The 16,972-nt window shown below is 39.6% G+C and overlaps 1 protein-coding gene across 1 annotated transcript in view; it reads right to left on the bottom strand.

Moving 5' to 3' along the window:
- HS6ST3 (heparan sulfate 6-O-sulfotransferase 3) overlaps positions 1-16,972 on the bottom strand; it is a 769,442-nt gene that overhangs the window by 509,940 nt on the left and 242,530 nt on the right. The gene's annotated exons all lie outside the window — the stretch shown is intronic.

A 16,972-nucleotide genomic window follows, 5' to 3' on the forward strand; every position in this document is an offset into this window, starting at 1 on the left:
CACCCTGGAAGGTAGTAATCCTCCAACAACAGGCCTCATCATTCATGTTTAGAAATCCTGTCACCTTTTTGTATATCACCCTTAGCAACCTCAGCCAAAGACCACCAAATATTTGAGGAAGGTCTCCAAAGTAACCAACTTGAAGCAGGAACATAGATGGAGAATAGGTCATTTACATTCTATCACAAACATCTTCAGACACATAAGAATTGTTGCATCTATAAAGTAGAAAAAGGAAACTATAAAAATTGAAGAAACATGGTCTCAATACTGTGATATCGACAACAAAAAGAAAGTTTAAGGCTTAAAATATGATAGCAAAATTCAAAGAATGACATCAAGGACTGGAACATCAACTTGAAGAAATCTTTAAGAGAAGAAGTGAAGAGGTTGGACTCCAGGCTATTTCCATTAGAAGGGCTCCAGCTCTTTTTCTGGGGATGGGGAAAGGGGGCTACTTCTGACTATTTTCTTTTTCTTGTTTTAATTTTATTTATTTATTTGACAGGTGGAGTTACTGACAGTGAGTGGGAGACACAGAGAGAAAGTTCTTCCATCCGCTGGTTCACTCCCCAGATAGCTGCAATGGCCGGAATTGAGCCAATCCAAAGCCAGGAACCAGGAGCTTCTTCCGGGTCTCCCACACAGCACACAGGTGCAGGGCCCAAGAGCTTGGACCATCTTCTTCTTCTTCTTCTTCTTTTTTTTTTTTTTTTTTTTTTGACAGGCAGAGTGGACAGTGAGAGAGAGACAGAGAGAAAGGTCTTCCTTTTTGCTGTTGGTTCACCCTCCAATGGCCACCGCGACCAGCACACTATGGCTGGTGCATCATGCTGATCTGAAGCCAGGACCCAGGTGCTTCTCCTGGTCTCCCATGGGGTGCAGGGCCCAAGGACTTGGGCCATCCTCCACTGCACTCCCGGGCCATAGCAGAAAGCTGGCCTGGAAGAGGGGCAACCGGGACAGAATCCGGTGCCCCGACCGGGACTAGAACGCGGTGTGCCGGCGCCGCAAGGCAGAGGATTAGCCTAGTGAGCCGCGGCGCCGGCTTGGACCATATTCTACTGCTTTCCCAGGCCATAGCAAAGAGCTGGATTGGAAGAGGAGCATCCAGTACTACAATCCATGCCCATATGGGATGCCGGCGTCACAGGCAGAGGATTAACCTACAGTGACACAGTGCCGGACCAGACAACTTTCTTTAGACTAACAGCTGCCACAGCAAAATAATGCAATGTACCAGGCTGTCTCAGTCTTAAACCCGAGGATCAGGCTGCTGAGAAGGAGGCTGGAAGAGCACAGTTAATGTGCCTCCTTATGAAGGCCTGCTTAGCACCTGCTAGGACTGCTGATCTTCACTCTGAAAACGGTGGTCCTTGTGGCTCCTCTGACTTGGTGGTGCTCTCTGCTGGCATAGCATAACAGCCACAGGCATTTGTTTCCTTGTCTTTATGAGACTGGTAGTCCTATGCAGAGCCAAGCAGAGCTTGCACAGATCCAGGTTGGAAAGACTCACAGTGGAAAGAACGGATAGGAGTGCCTGTGGCCACGCCAAGCCACTGGGCATTGCTAGCACTGTCTGTAGCTGCCGAATGAGACTGGACACCACCGCACCTGTGGAACTTTTAAGTCTCCTGAAACTTTGCATTTTAAAAGTCAGAAAAACAAAACAGGCTGGACTCCAGGAGTGAAATTATAAGAAAATTAGTGAATCTATATAGGAAGTCCTACTTACAAATTAACGGTTGCTCCAGAAAAAGAAGAGAAAATAGGTAGAGATTACATAAACAATTCTTAGGATGCTTCAGATTTTAGAAGATAAATTTTCCAAAAGAGAGAGCTCATTGAGTATTCAACTAAAAGGAGAAAATGTCTAGCCCTGTGCACATCATCATGAAATATGAGAACCTAGGGGACTTCACTGTCCTTAGTGAGAAGGTACAAGTAAGGTCCCTTCACAGCATCACAAGTGAAAATGGATTCAGGATATTTCAATAGCAACACTGGGAACTAGATCAAATGGAAAAGTTGTAAGAGAATAAAAGTTCACATCCCACAAATGCTTTCTCAGCATGACACTGGAAGATGCATTCCACCAAAATGAAGAAGTAAACCTAGGGAAAATCCAGAAAATAAGGAAATAAACAGAAGTGATATGTCATGGGAATAATTGATATAATGAAAATCACAGACTCTAGCATACAACTAACAGCAAAATCCAGAAGGAATTTCTTAGAGAAAAACAAATTTCTTAGAGAAAAACAAAACTGACAAAATTTTCTTTGTGCTATATCAGAGTTGAGAATAAAGTGGTGATGAATCACAGAAAACCAGTCAAATGAGAAATGAGACAATGATTTCAGAAACAGAAAATACTCAGGCAATCACAGTGTTCTTATCATCTCATCCAACAGTTTTTATACTATTACCACCACAGATTGCAATGCTATAATCTTACATATTTATCCATGTAAATTCAGGATGGTGACTTGAGAGTGTTTTAGTTTGCTAGGGCAAATACCACAAATATATAGACTGGGTAACTTAAATAACACAAGCCCACTTTCTTGAGTTCTGCTGGCTACATGACCAAGAACAAGGTACCAGCAGGGTTGCTTTTCATTCTGAGGTCTCTCTCTCCAGCTTGTAGATAGCTTCCTTCCAATGTCTTCAGGTTAACCTCTCCCAGAGGATGTAGGTATCCTAATCTAGTCTTTTTTTTTTTTTTTTTTTTTTTTTGGACAGGCAGAGTGGACAGTGAGAGAGAGAGAGACAGAGAGAAAGGTCTTCCTTTTGCTGTTGGTTCACACTCCAATGGCCGCCGCAGCTGCCGCACCGCGCTGATCCGAAGGCAGGATCCAGGTGCTTCTCCTGGTCTCCCATGCGGGTGCAGGGCCCAAGCACTTGGGCCATCCTCCACTGCCTTCCCGGGCCATAGCAGAGAGTTGGCCTGGAAGAGGGGCAACCGGGACAGAATCCGGTGCCCCGACCGGGACTAGAACGCGGTGTGCTGGCGCCATAGGTGGAGGATTAGCCTATTGAGCTGCAGAGCCAGCCCCTAGTCTAGTCTTATAAGGACACAAATCCGAATGGATTATGCATCACCTTAATGACCTTATTTTAATGCAGTAATCTCTATTAATACCTAGTCTCCAAAGAGTCATAGTCTAAGGTCCTAGGACTTAGGATTTCAACATAGGAATTTCATTAGAGAGACATAATTCAGCCCATAATGACCACTAGGTTGTATGTACAAAGGCAAATCATCCTTTTAAATGATGAAGCAATAAGAAGAAACTCAAGAGTTCAAAGTAGCTGTGTCTAAGAATGGGAACCTGGTGGGCAGAAGATGGGCAGGAAATTGCTTTTTCTAAGTTTTATATAACTAGTTGTCTTTTCAAAAAGCACATATTTAGATAGAATTCAAAATAAACAAGAGTATTTCAATATAAAAAATAGTTGTGAAAACATTAATAATATATATAATTACCAAGTAGTTAAAACTTTCTTTTTATTACCAGAAGCTTAAGGGTGGAATATTTTATGACATTTAAGGCACTAAGAACTAAGAAAATGGTGATAAATTAGCAGAAACTCACAGTATTCTACAATACCAAACACGAGTTTATTACTTCTCAGGCAATAATCTGAAGAAAGGCTCATGTATAAAAGACATCATGAGCCCTATCAAAGGAGATTATTCTACCACTGACAGTCAAAAGGGGCGATTTTCTTTGTTTTCTATATATCTTTTGAAAAAAAATCAAGGAATGAATTGTATAAAACATTACTATTGTATCAAAGAGGACCCTGAAGGCAGGGGAAAAATCAGCTCCAAAGGGACTCTACAACAATCCCCAGACACTTTATAAAACTGACTACACAGGTGGACAACTTGGGCCATGTACACCTGCGAAACCTGCCCTCTCATGGATTCCTTATTCCAGAAGTTGGAATTACCATGGAAACCTTCACCCCAGCTATAGCTAAAAGAGACTGGTGTGGGCAGTAAGTAGAGTCCTATTTACAGTGATACCAGAGAACCAGTCACACAAGAGATGAAAAGGGGAGGTCATCTCTGTCAGGACAAGCTACCATGTATTGCACAAGTGGAAAAGGCCAATGGCAAGCATGCCATTGGGGCCACCATGCCACCTAGTGGACCCCAGGGCTCACTTCAGATGACTGAATGACTGAGATGATATTTTTGGTCAACCCATCATCTGTGGTATACCTACAATGGTCAAGGACAGGTGTGGGTACCTTCAGAGCCTATTCAACCGCTTTCAACTGCAAGGGTTCCTGTAGCACCTTATAGTGCATGTGGTTTCTATCTTCTCCCTTGGCTTGGCCCCAGGCTGTCCTGCCAGTACCTCCTGCAGCAGCTACCCAACAAGTAGCAACAACAAACACCCACCCAAGGTCCACAAGATCCCCAGCCTCCATGGTATATCAAGATGCCCAACAGCCCTGTGTAGCCCAGTTTCACACAAGTTCTGGAAGGTGTTCCTAAGACCTTTGAGGTCCTTGATAACCGTCTCTCCTGCCACTCACTAACAGACTACAGATCCAAGAAGCAGCATCGACTAAGTATCTGGAGAATAACTGTAAAGAACTCCTTCTCACTGCACTATAGTTCTTTTCTTTTTCAACAAAAATATCTTGATCTTGTTTGGAAGTCCTGGCTACAGGCCAGTCAGCTCCACTTTCTGCATAGCTAATTCAGTCCCCATTCCCATCACTTCCTTTATGAGGGTCTCATACTATTTATTTATTTATTTATTTATTGACAGGCAGAGTTAGACAGTGAGAGAGAGAGAGAGCCTTCTGCTGGTTCACCCCCCAAACGGCCACAACAGCCAGCATGCTGCACCAATCCAAAGCCAGAAGCCAGGTGCTTCCTCCTGGTCTCCCATGTGGGTGCAGGGCCCAAGCGCTTGGGCCATTCTCCACTAACCTCCGGGGCCACAGCAGAGAGCTGGACTGGAAGAGGAGAAACCGGGACAGAATCCATCGCCTCAGCTGGGACTAGAGCCCGGTGTGCTGGCGCCACAGGCAGAGGATTAGCCTAGTGAGCTGCGGTGCCAGCCAGGTCTCACATTCTAGACTACTATGCACCCACTCTAACTGCCCTGAGGAAAGGAACCAGAGAACTAGGAATAACCCCACAGCCAATCCATAGAGAACCTTCACAGTCTTGCTAATTGCAAGTGTTAAATGTTTAGGATTAGGTGCAGCCTTTTACAGCTCCACTGTGCTGTTACCCTGATCCTAGATGCATCCACTTTGTGAGTGTGCCTAGAAACCTGTCATTTACAGCTGTGAGTGATGAAGTGTTGTGCCTTTCATCTATCCACATGTCAGTGTATTGTGTGCCGCCATCAAAAGAAGCTTTAAGTCTTAAGATACACCTATCCCAAAGTCCACATCTTGCAGAATTTCTTGTAACGTACACTGCTTCCTTCTAGCCTGACATGGCAAGTGTTTCCACCCTTATTGAACTACTGCCACTCCACATGCTTGTCAACAGCTCAGGGGAGCTACAGGGTGACTACAGTTCCCCACACCATCCAGCACAATAGATCTCAAAAAAGAGCGGAGAGACCCAACTCACACAGTGTCTTCTTCTTTTGAGTACCTTTTTTGTCTTGTACGTGACATTTACCCAAAGTACAAATGGTAGACAGCTTTACAAACTCACCACTTTAGGTAAATGACCTGCCACTGACACAATGACACAAGTATTTGGTGCCAATCACCATACAATTTATACCCAGAATTAAAAACATGAAATCTTTGCAGGGGGTCTTTCTTGCTTGGATGCCAAACGCAGTGGTCATGATGTGTCTTCTTGGCTCTAAATATTAGCCTATGAGCCAAAACATGTACCAGCAATACATCTGTACTTTCATATCCTTTCCTTAAGTAAATGTAGTTACTAAATGTTTATCTATGTGCCTTTTTCCATTCAGGTTGCTGTAAAAAATCCTAGAAATTGGATAGCTTATAAACAACTGAAATTCATTTTTATTACTCTGGGATGCTGGAAATTCTAAGATCAAGGCACCAGCAGATATGATGCCTACTGAAGACCTACATTGTGATTACAGACAGCCCCTTCTTGCTCTGACTTTACATGGGGAAAGGCAGATCTAGCCCTCCGTGGCTTCTCTGAGTCCTCAGGACATAATCATCTCCCAAAGGTCCTTTATTCTAACGTCATTTGGGGGTAGGGATGCAAACATTCCGACCACAGCACTATGTGTTACTGATGGAGTGCATACATCGGCACTACATAAGTCAATGCATGCTGCGGATGCCAAGCAATCCCTTGCACAAAATGGGGGGTGCCTCCATTTTGTTTAGTTGTAATCTCTTTAGTCATCACGGCATTCGTGAAGTTTCACAGATCCAGCACACTTTTTCAAATGAGATATGCAAAGAGGGCCTCTCTTCATTAAGAGAAATTTCAGCCTAAAGCAGAGAAGGACAAAAGGACCCGCAAAACAAGAGAACGTTTCAAACAGTGCCACACAGTCTGTGAATTCTCCAGAGAACGAACCACATACCCAAACGTTGTTAGGCTGCACAAAGACTTTCAGAAGTCAAATTAAACTCATTGCTAGAGTTTTACAGAAGTGAAGGTAAAATCAGAAGGAGGAAATGTGTTGTTTTCAAGCTCACCAGTCAGCAAAACTAGAGTTAGAACTAACACACAAAACTAACAAGGTCTACAGCAGCCGAAAATACCCAGATCTTCAGTGATTTTTTACATATTATACAAAACTATCAGGTATCTCTAAATGGAACAAAATTTAAAATTATGATATGGATTTTTTGAGCTAAAAAACTAAACAAGAAAAAAAGTCATATATGTGTAAATATATGGCTCTTCACAAACAGAATAAACTGAATGCTATTCACTATTGTAGCTGAAGTAGAGTCTTTCAGTCTTCAGACTGTAATTCACTCAATGTGCAAGGTTCCTTCCAAGTTCATTACCACTGTGCAATTTTAAGCCACTGATCTCTCCTTAGATCTTTCTTTCTTACAATAATTTCAAACTAAATTATTTTAAAAGTGTAGTTCTGTGTATACATTACCATATCTTCAGATGCATAATGAATACAGGAGGGAAAAGATTTTAACATACAAAACCACTTCTTACTAACATTAAAGTCTGTCAATGTAAATGAATTTTACATCTTAAAACTTCCCCAACCAATTTAAATGACCAAATTTAGCTCTTCAAAGAATAAACTTTTTCTTTCAGACCCCATTAGTAGTCCCAATAGATAATGTTAAATGTTTAGGATTACATCAAAATCTTTCATTACCTTAGAAAGTTCTGAAGGAGTATCATTTATATAAATTGAATTTCTATAGCAGTATTTATGAAAAGCACTTCTAAAAGTATGGTATTAAATAGTTAAATATAATCTGTCACTGTATTTGCAATGTTAGCCTATGCCTCTAAAAAAGTAGAAGAATCTCATCTATTTGTTATTAAATATTTCAGGATGCCAATATTTGTGTGTGTGAATATGTTATTGGTGTTATTAGTGAATATGTTTTAGATAGAAATTTTCTCCAGGTAATAAAAATCAAAATGTAGATATTTAAGCAAAATAGTAAAACAGTATATCCTTAACATAACAGTTTAGGAAACTATACACAGTCCTATACATAACAGTTTAGGAAACTATACACAGTCCTATACATAATAGTTTAGGAAACTATACACAGTCATATACTATATACTATAATAAAATTAAAATACGATAATGCTGCCACAACAAAGCACTTTGAACTGATTGACTTAAACAACAGAAACTTATTGTGTCACGGTTTTAGAGACTAGAAGTCTGCAGTCAAGGTGTGGCCAGGGTTTGCTCCTTCTATAGGCTCTTCCATCTTCTGGTAGCTGAAGGCGTTCCTTGCCTTCTAGAAGGCACTACCTCCGTGTCTTCTCTCTTTGTACATATTCTTCCCTCTGCACATGACTCTGAATCTAAACTTCCCCTTTTCATAAGGACACTAGTCAACTAGAGTAGGGACCAACCTAGTGATCTCATCTGAACCTGATCATCCACAAAGACCCTATTCACCAAGAAAGCACACTTACAAGTACTTAGAGGAAGAACTCCAATATATCTTTTTGAAGAGGGACACAATGCAACCCATAACAAGTGCTAACAAAATATCATGAAATGTCACAACATGTGCAATCTCCTTCTATAGAATTCTTGAGAGTGCCAAAATGAAGAAAAGTTACCTAAAACCCCTATCTTAAAAAACATGTTTGAGGCCATCAATCCTACTGGTGAAGTTGTAAGCCCCAAAATAAAGCTTTTGAAGATGTTAGAAGGAGTTTTCCTCCTACTGCCAAACTATTCCTGCTCAAAAGCTGGCAATGTCAGTTTCCTTTTTGAGTCTGCCTCACTGCCTTCCACTGCTACAGATCCTCACGGCTAGATAGAGGCACAGAGATCAGTAAACTATCTGGTTTCTCAAGGTGGTTTGTGGGAAAAAAAAGATAGCTTAGGATAAGAAGGAAGGCCTAATTCAAATCCACATGGTATTCAAAGGACAACTGTTTATTGAGCGTTTATTATGGTACGAACCATTCTTGGCACTGAATGAAATGGCCAAAAATTCCATATGTGTATATGGTGAATATGCTGCTAGGAAGAGAAAAATAAACAAAATAAGATACAAATACATAGTGTGTTAGGTGGTTATAAATGTTACACAAAATAAAGAAGCAAAGGAAAACAGAAAGTGCCAGAAGGCGGCAGATTGCAACTTTCAATAGGCTCCTTGGTGAGGATGATGCTGAATACGGATAGGATGGAGGAATGAGAGTAACGGGCGGAGCAGGAAGAACCAGACAGCTAAGGCCAGAGGAGGCTGTATTGACCAGAAACAGCAATGACGCCACCGTGGCTGAAACAAGGTGAAGGAACTATTAGAAGCCCTTGTGCAGGCACTACCAGGACCCGTCAAACCCACTGCTCTGCTAAGAATGAAGTCCAGGGAGCAAAGGTGGGCGCAGTGAAAGTAGGACTCAGGTACAAAGCTACTGTCTTCAACTGCGGAATGCGGCCTAGTGAGAAATAGGCATCTTCTGGACATGCTTTTAAAATAGTCATTGGATGCGCTTAAAGTTTGAACTTGAGACAGAAAAGAAAGAGGTCTCAATGACTTGCAATTTTTAGTGTAAGAACCTGGAATATGGTTTCCAATTATTAAAGTAGAGAAGACTGAACGAATGGATCTGGAGGGATGTTCAGATCATTGTCTTTGAGGTGTTGAGATAATCTATTAGATAGCCAAGAGAAGTTACTATGTAACTGTTCCACAAAAAGTACATGGAATTAAATTATTAACTTTTGTCACAAATTTTTGAAACCCACATATATTTTTTCATAGCATGCATCATCCATGAACTTTCAGAAGACCCCTCATATGCATGGCTGAGAGAATGGCTTCATATTAGTGGAGAGATGTCTGTCTGTCGTAGTTGCTGTAACGGCAGAGTACATGCGTGGGTGGATGAGATGAAGGGAGCCAGAAAGTTCTCTTTTGTTTCTATTTTTTTCAAAGAAGTAGGAATAAAATCAACAACTAAGGCTGAAAATGGGAGAAGAAATGTTGGAGGTTTGGGTAGGAAAGATATGCGATAGTCTAAGAAATTGGGATGCGGTCAGACCAGGGAACCTTGGTACTGGCTCCTCTGAGACCAGGTGTATCACTTCAAGTGAAACCTCTCAGCACGGTCTCCTGGTTTTCCCCAGCAGCCTTTGACTGCACACGTTCAGGTGCAGAGTAGACAGAGTTTATTCTACCCAGGATTTGGCATTGCCAAGCAACGTGTAGGGAGTTGACAAAGGAGCAGGGACTTTGCAGGAAAGTGCCAGAGGGGGTGGGATAAAATGGTTGGCTGTGGAATTATGCTGAGAAAAGAAAGTACATGAATATTGAGAGACAGGTAAAAGATGGTATTCACTGGATTGTGGTTCCTAAGGAAACTGAAGAATCACTGGAATCATGTTAGAGAGAAAATGAGTTGGAAACAGGAAATGGTGGTCAGATGAAGGGATTTTTAAAGTTAAGAAACAGAGGACTTTAAATTATTAGTAAAAGGCAAGATTTAGACGATCTGAAGAGAAACCAGAATATTTAAACTATTAGTAACAATAAGATATAGATCTAGCCAACTGACAAAAACTCAAAAAAAATTGAAGAGGAAGGGTGAAGATACAGGACATGAGAGGCAGGGATGCAGAAAAGATCATCGTCATAGATACTGAAATCAGCAGAAATCATCAAAAGAGTAGGGCTGCAGAAATGATGAGGTAGGGGCTAAATCTGGGGGATAGGAAGACAAGTCAACATGGAGCAAGTCCAGGTCATTTAGTCAAACAACATGAGGTTCAGAGCACAGAGCTGATTTTTATTTATTTATTTGAAAGGTAGAGTTTCAGACAGAGAAAGAGAGAGAGAGAGACAGAGAGAAAGGTCTTCCATCTGCTGGGTCACACCCCAAATGGCCACAATGGCCAGAGCTGGGCAGATCCAAAGCCAGTAGCCAGGTGTTTCTTCTGGGTCTCCCATGTGGGTGAAAGGGCCCAAGCACTTGGGTCATCTTCCACCACTTTCTGAGGCCATAAGCAGAGAGATGGATGGAAAGAATATTAGCCAGGACACGAACTGGCACCCATAGGAGATGCCAGCGCCCCAGGCAAAGGTTTAGCCTACTGTGCCACAGTGCCGGCTCCCTGAAGGACATCTTTAAAAAATATATTTTATTATACCAAATAATAAAGCAAAAAGAAGACAACTTTAGAACACTTCCTTTTTTAAAAAGAAGATATACTATATCAGAGTGAGAAAAAAAGCACGGTGATTGTTCATCATAATCAGGAAGGAATACAAGAAGATAATCATGTAATAAAAAGCACATGGACCAAGAAAAACATCCTTGCTGCATTCCCAGCCCAAGCAAGGAGACAGAAACCCATGTTATAATTAATAATAAAGTGAAAAAGTAGTTGGGGTTTCCTGGACCAGCATCCTCACTAAATGGACATGTTGAGCCCTGAGGTCACGAGGACTTTCTGGGAAGCATCAGGGCTCCCTGAAAACATCAGATTGACACAAGTCTGGGCTCACATGGGAAACAGGGATCCCAGCATGCTCACCCGTTCCTGATTCTGGGGATACTGGAGCCAGCTCGAAACCCTCCACCCCAGCTGCTGGGCCTGGCTGGGGCGAGAAGCTGCCCAGAGTGTTAAAGTCAGCTGAAATGTCAACTTGTCAATAATCAGTCAGACACACTCCAATGTCAGAGAAAAATAAAAGTGGAAGACAGCACTGCAATCAGTCTCAACCCAGTCTTAAGGATAAAAAGGCTTATTTTCTGTGCTCCTTTGTCAGCTTTCTGTACACATGTAAGGCTCAGCACAGTCTATTTCCATAACAACACTGCTAAGCACAATTGTGAAAAGTGAGTAAAACTGAGTGTTTTCACCATTCAGTGGAAATTTGGGGATGAGACAACAGAACACAAGGCACTGTAAAGATTCATAAGCTTTCCTCCAACAGTTCTAGTTGGTGTCAAAAAAGACAGGCAGATGCACTTGGAACTGTGATCAGAAGCAACAACAACTTCAGAATCCAGCGAGGAGTGAACCCAAGATGAGCATCTTGCCGGGAAAACTGTGGAAAGATCATAATTTTCACAAGCACACAGCAGTGACTTTTCAGGACAAAGGAAAGAACATTCCGTATGAAGCTAGCTGCATATTAATTCTCCAAGATGCTACATCAGGGAGTTCTCTGAAATGTTCCTTTTTCTTTTTCCTTTTCTCTTTCTCACCAGCATGCAAAGAGAAAGCTTGAGGAGTAACCAAAAATGCCAGCACACTGAAACACTTACAGCCGACCTCATCAGGAGCCAAACCACAGACTCCTATCTGATATCACCAGAGAACAATGAAAAGCAGTTTATGGGACAGCAATCTTGTTTTTCCAGTATTCAGAGAACTTTAGTATTGAAAGTTTTTCTGACTCCCAGGAAAGCATTATAGAAAGACTGTTCTTACGTCCTTTACAACCAATCCTAAAATATTCCTGCAAAAGTTAAAAAAGTTTGTTAAATATTGTTTCTGGTATTGACACTGTTATCCTAAAGCGAGCGATAGAATTTTAGGCTAGTGTGACTCAACAACAACAACAACAACAACAAAAAAAAAACAATTAAAATTGAAAGGGAGAAATTGGAACTGTCATGTACTGCTGGAGGGAATTTACTTTGTAAATAATTTTTCAAAAAGTAAAACATAGAATTACACCTGAGAGGTAATCCCATTCCTAGTTATACACTCAAAAGAAATTAACCATATACTGATAGAAGCCCCTGTACATGAATGTGCATAACATTCTTTGTAATAGCCCAAACATGGAAGCAGTCCAAAAGTATACTACCTGATGAATGCATAAGTAAAATGTGGTATGTTCATACAGAAGAATATTATTCAACAATAACAAGCAAGGAGGAAGGTATTAATGCTACAACATGGATGAACCTTCAAAACAAGTTAAGTTGAATCCAGTTACAAGGACCACATATGTTTTATTCCATTTATATGACTATCCAGAGTAGGCAAATCCATAGCAACAGAAAATAGACTGACAGTTACCAGGGACTACATGAAGTTGGAAGGAAGTGAGGAGTGACTATTAATGGACAGAGAGTTTCTTTTCAAGTAAATTCAAAGGATCTAAAATTGATTGTGGTGATATTTGCACAACTCTGTGGATATAATAAAAAGAACTGAATTATATACTTATAGATAAACTGTATCTTAATAAAGCTACTATTGAAAATGAGCTAAGGAAAGATACTAAAGCAGAATTAACATCTTCTTTTGTGAATATCTGAGTATCCAAAATCATTTTTTGATGTCGTTAGAATTTAGACTTAGGTGATCAACATTTAAGAGCGACTCTTCGTGATTTAAGAATGTTTGTCCATTTTTTCTGTTTTGCTGTGTATATATAATATAGAAATATGGAGAAAAGAGAAGGGGGTGGGTGTATTTGTTCAAATAAGAGGAAACGTCCAGGAGGCAGAAGAGAAGCATCTGCTCCTACTGGCTGGGACTAAAATTAAGTCTAATTTAGCTTTCAGCTAAAATTATCATAATTGAAATAAAACTAACAAACTGGATGTGACTTGCAATTTCCTCATCATTTATGGGAGGAGAAACCAAATGGTAATTTCTGAGCCATAACCTCCTCCCGTGAAGGCTGTGCACAGGCATTGGGTGGGCAAGGATCTTCCCTGGCAACCCCCACTGCAGTGATGGAGCCACATTCCTCTTCCCAAGTTCTTCAAATCCATTAGAAATAAGTCGCATTCAGTGAAAACTCAGTGACACATTGGAACATTTTAAGATGCTTGGAATTTAGAGAAATCAGGTTTTGTCTTTTTTTGGCTACTTTTTCTTGGTTCTTGCTTAAAGCAAGGATAATACATACTTGAAACTGTACAAACATGCCTGCACACACAAATATAAATGTATGTAGTGTTTATGTATGTATATATATACATATTGTATGTATATATACATATATAATGTTTATATGTTTATGAGGATACTTGGAAAAGTTAATGAAAATGTCATGTATACAAAGGGTCTCCAAAAGGCTCATGGAAAACACATTTTATGAAGAAACAGCATGGATTTCAAAAAATTTTGTACCAAATCACATTCATCTTTTAATTTCTTTGGTAACAAGCCCTGTAAATATGTATTTACAGAATTTGACATCTTACACCTACAGTGGTCCATGAGTAATGGTTTAGGAAAACAAAAGAGTAGATACCACAAATATGTGCTCCAAATTTGTGTTCAATACAAACTACAAATATTAACACAAAAATGATGATTTAAAAAAAATTAGAAATGAGCTCTCCAAGGTTCTAGAAATAAGCCAAGTACCAAAGTATGTCTGGGTTGCTCCACAATGGTGTCAACTTCTGTTTTTCTTATAAAAGGAAAAAAGGAAACATGGTCTTATTATAAAGGAAACCCACTGACTTTGTACCAGACTTCCAAAGAGTCACATCTCTCTTGGGTGTTTGTTTAGCCTATTCAAAAAACTCACAAGCTTGCTGTTGAAAGTGAAGAATAAAAACACCCTCAGTCAAAAGATATTAAGTCTGTGAAAATACATACAATCAAGTGATTAACACAAACAGTCCTTAATTTTTAAAATGGCATTTTCATTTGTTATTTTGGGTGACAAGGTGAATGGAGTAAAAAGAAAAGAAATTAATGCATACAAATGGAGAGAGTATGTTGTATATTTTACAAAGCTTTAATTTCATCATAAACTTTGAAAAATTCTGCAGAGGAAGATCTGTTGGATTTTTTTTTTCATTTTTAATCTCTGAAAGAGGATCTTATACTAATCTAAAAACTTAAATGCACACTTGAAGCAGAGATTTTTCCCTGAATCTAAATCAAGTGTTTAAAAGCATATTCTTAGAGTAAAAATCCAAAGCTATCAGGTTAAATAATGTGCTTTGTTTATTCTGGTTTATTCTGCAACCATTAATAATAATTGACTATATTTAAACTTTTCTATTTTCACAGAAATGATGTTGGTCTATTTCTTCAGTTGCTTTGTAATGGCTTGGGTCATAACCAACCAATATCAGTTGTCAAGATCTTAGAGAAATATGTCTGAACCTCCCACAAATAATTAATCTAAATCCTTTGTGCAGACACTGGGTGTAGTATGTTATGAGTCACTGATTTTCTCCTCTACAGTTGATATATTCAGCAAGAAGAAAGACTTTGTGTTTAGTAACAATTGTACATTAATTTTTTCCAAGGTCAAAAACATTTCAGTAAGACCTGTTTATCTACAGACCTAACACTGGATTTTGAAAATGTTAACAGTTTCTGAAACTCTCTGCTTTGTTAATATTGGTCTATTTTAATTTTGTATGTATTTCTTGTCTAATTTATATAATTACTATTTTTTGAAACATAGCATACATATGTAAAACATATGAAAATGTGTAAACATATATAGTTTAAAGAACAGTAATACAAGGTCAGGCATTGTGGTGGAGTAGATAAAGTTGAGGCCAGTTACACTGGAATTCCATTTATGTGCCCATTTGGGTCCCGCGGCTCCATTTCTGATCTAGCTCCCTGCTAATGTGCCTGGGAAGGCAGCGGAGGATGGCCCAAGTCCTGTGGCCCCCATACTCAATTTGGATATCTGGAAGAAGCTCCTGGCTCATTGCAACCACTTGGAGAGTGAACCAGCAGATGTAATACCTCTCTCTCTCTCAATCTGCCATTCAAATAAATAAATCTTTAAAAAAAAAAAAAAAGGAACAGCAATACAATGAAATCTTTACATCTAATTCCCAGGCCAATAAATACAGCATTCCAAGCCATGCCACAAACATTTGTATTACTTTTCTGTGTATATATCGGTAAACAATATACAGTTTAGTTTTACCTGTTTTTATACTTTACTTAAGTAGAATAATATTGAATAAATTCTATTTTGAGATTTGTTTCTTTCATTCCACAGATGAGTATAGCTATTGTTTATGATATTGATCTCTTCTGATGCATAGACATACAAGTGTAGACTGATTTGTCTCTGAAAGAGAACAAGCATGAGATGAATGGGCCCAGTCTACTGAGTTTGGCAAAGTTGACTTACATCCAAAAACTTAAAAAAACATGAAGTGAAGGATTCCTCTCTCTTTCTTCCCCTGCACTCAATCCTGTCCTCATTAAAAATAAAAGAAATTCTTTGTAGAGCCATTCCAGTTTTTGTCTTAGATCAAAAGAAGTGCAATGCTAAGAGTCAGTAAACAGGTGGAGGAAAAAGAGAGAATGTTGAGAAAAGAGTAGAACAGAGATCTCTAAAGCTTGGGAAGTGGCGATGGAGTCAGTGTGGACAATGGGCATCAAGATATCATTGAGGAGAAGTCGTTTTAAAACTGTGAAACAAAGTGGGAGAATGAGAGTCTACAGTTAATTGTAAGAGAAGCAGGTATTTGCTCTAGATGTTAAGTTTCAGTTAGGAAATCTGTGTTCCATATTGGAATTCCAGGATTCAAGTCCTGGCTCTGCTACTAATTCCAGCTTCCTGTGGAAGTGGACCCTGGAAAGCCACAGATGATGGCTCAACTGGATGAGTCCCTGTCACTCATATGGGAGACCTGAACTGAGTAACCAGTTCCCGGCTTCAGCCTGGCCCAGCCTTGGCCACTGTGGGCATTTGAGGAGTGATTTCTCTCTTCTCCTTGAACTCAAATTAAAAATAAATAACTGAGAGAAGAGTTTGAAGACTCCATATTCAAAGAAATGATAATATTTGAGGCGATGCCTTTCACTGATTTGATCATGACATTTTAATACATGTATCGAATTCGAATACTGTATCTGAGAAATAAGCACGGATTGTAAATGTAAATCTAGAATTTTTTAATGTTTGGTATAATTCTTTTCGATTAAATCATGACATGAGAATTAAGTCACAACATCTGTATCTTGCCCCTGAGTTCTTTACCTCCTAATACCCACATCACTAAAGGAAGGTTTACACGAAAATATGAGGCTAGCCTTGAGCTGCCAGAGAAAGCTATTTTTAATTTAGATCAGAAGCAGATGAAAATGCTATACTTGAAACCCAGAATTTCCCTTCAGTGAATTGGGTTTAGAAAACTACTTCTATATGTTACTTGCTCGATGGATGAGACTCTGAGAGTGTCTATCTGCATAAGAGAAATGGAATTTTTTAATGAGTTTCATTAGAGATAATCAGAAATGTTTGTTATTAAAAGAACTGGAGAAAAGACAGGAGTCACAAAATCAGTGTAGGCTAGAGCAACATCTGAGGTAAAATACTCAGGAAAATTATTTCTGAA

This window comes from Oryctolagus cuniculus, chromosome 9 (assembly GCF_964237555.1).
Source record: "Oryctolagus cuniculus chromosome 9, mOryCun1.1, whole genome shotgun sequence".
NCBI lineage: Eukaryota > Metazoa > Chordata > Mammalia > Lagomorpha > Leporidae > Oryctolagus > Oryctolagus cuniculus.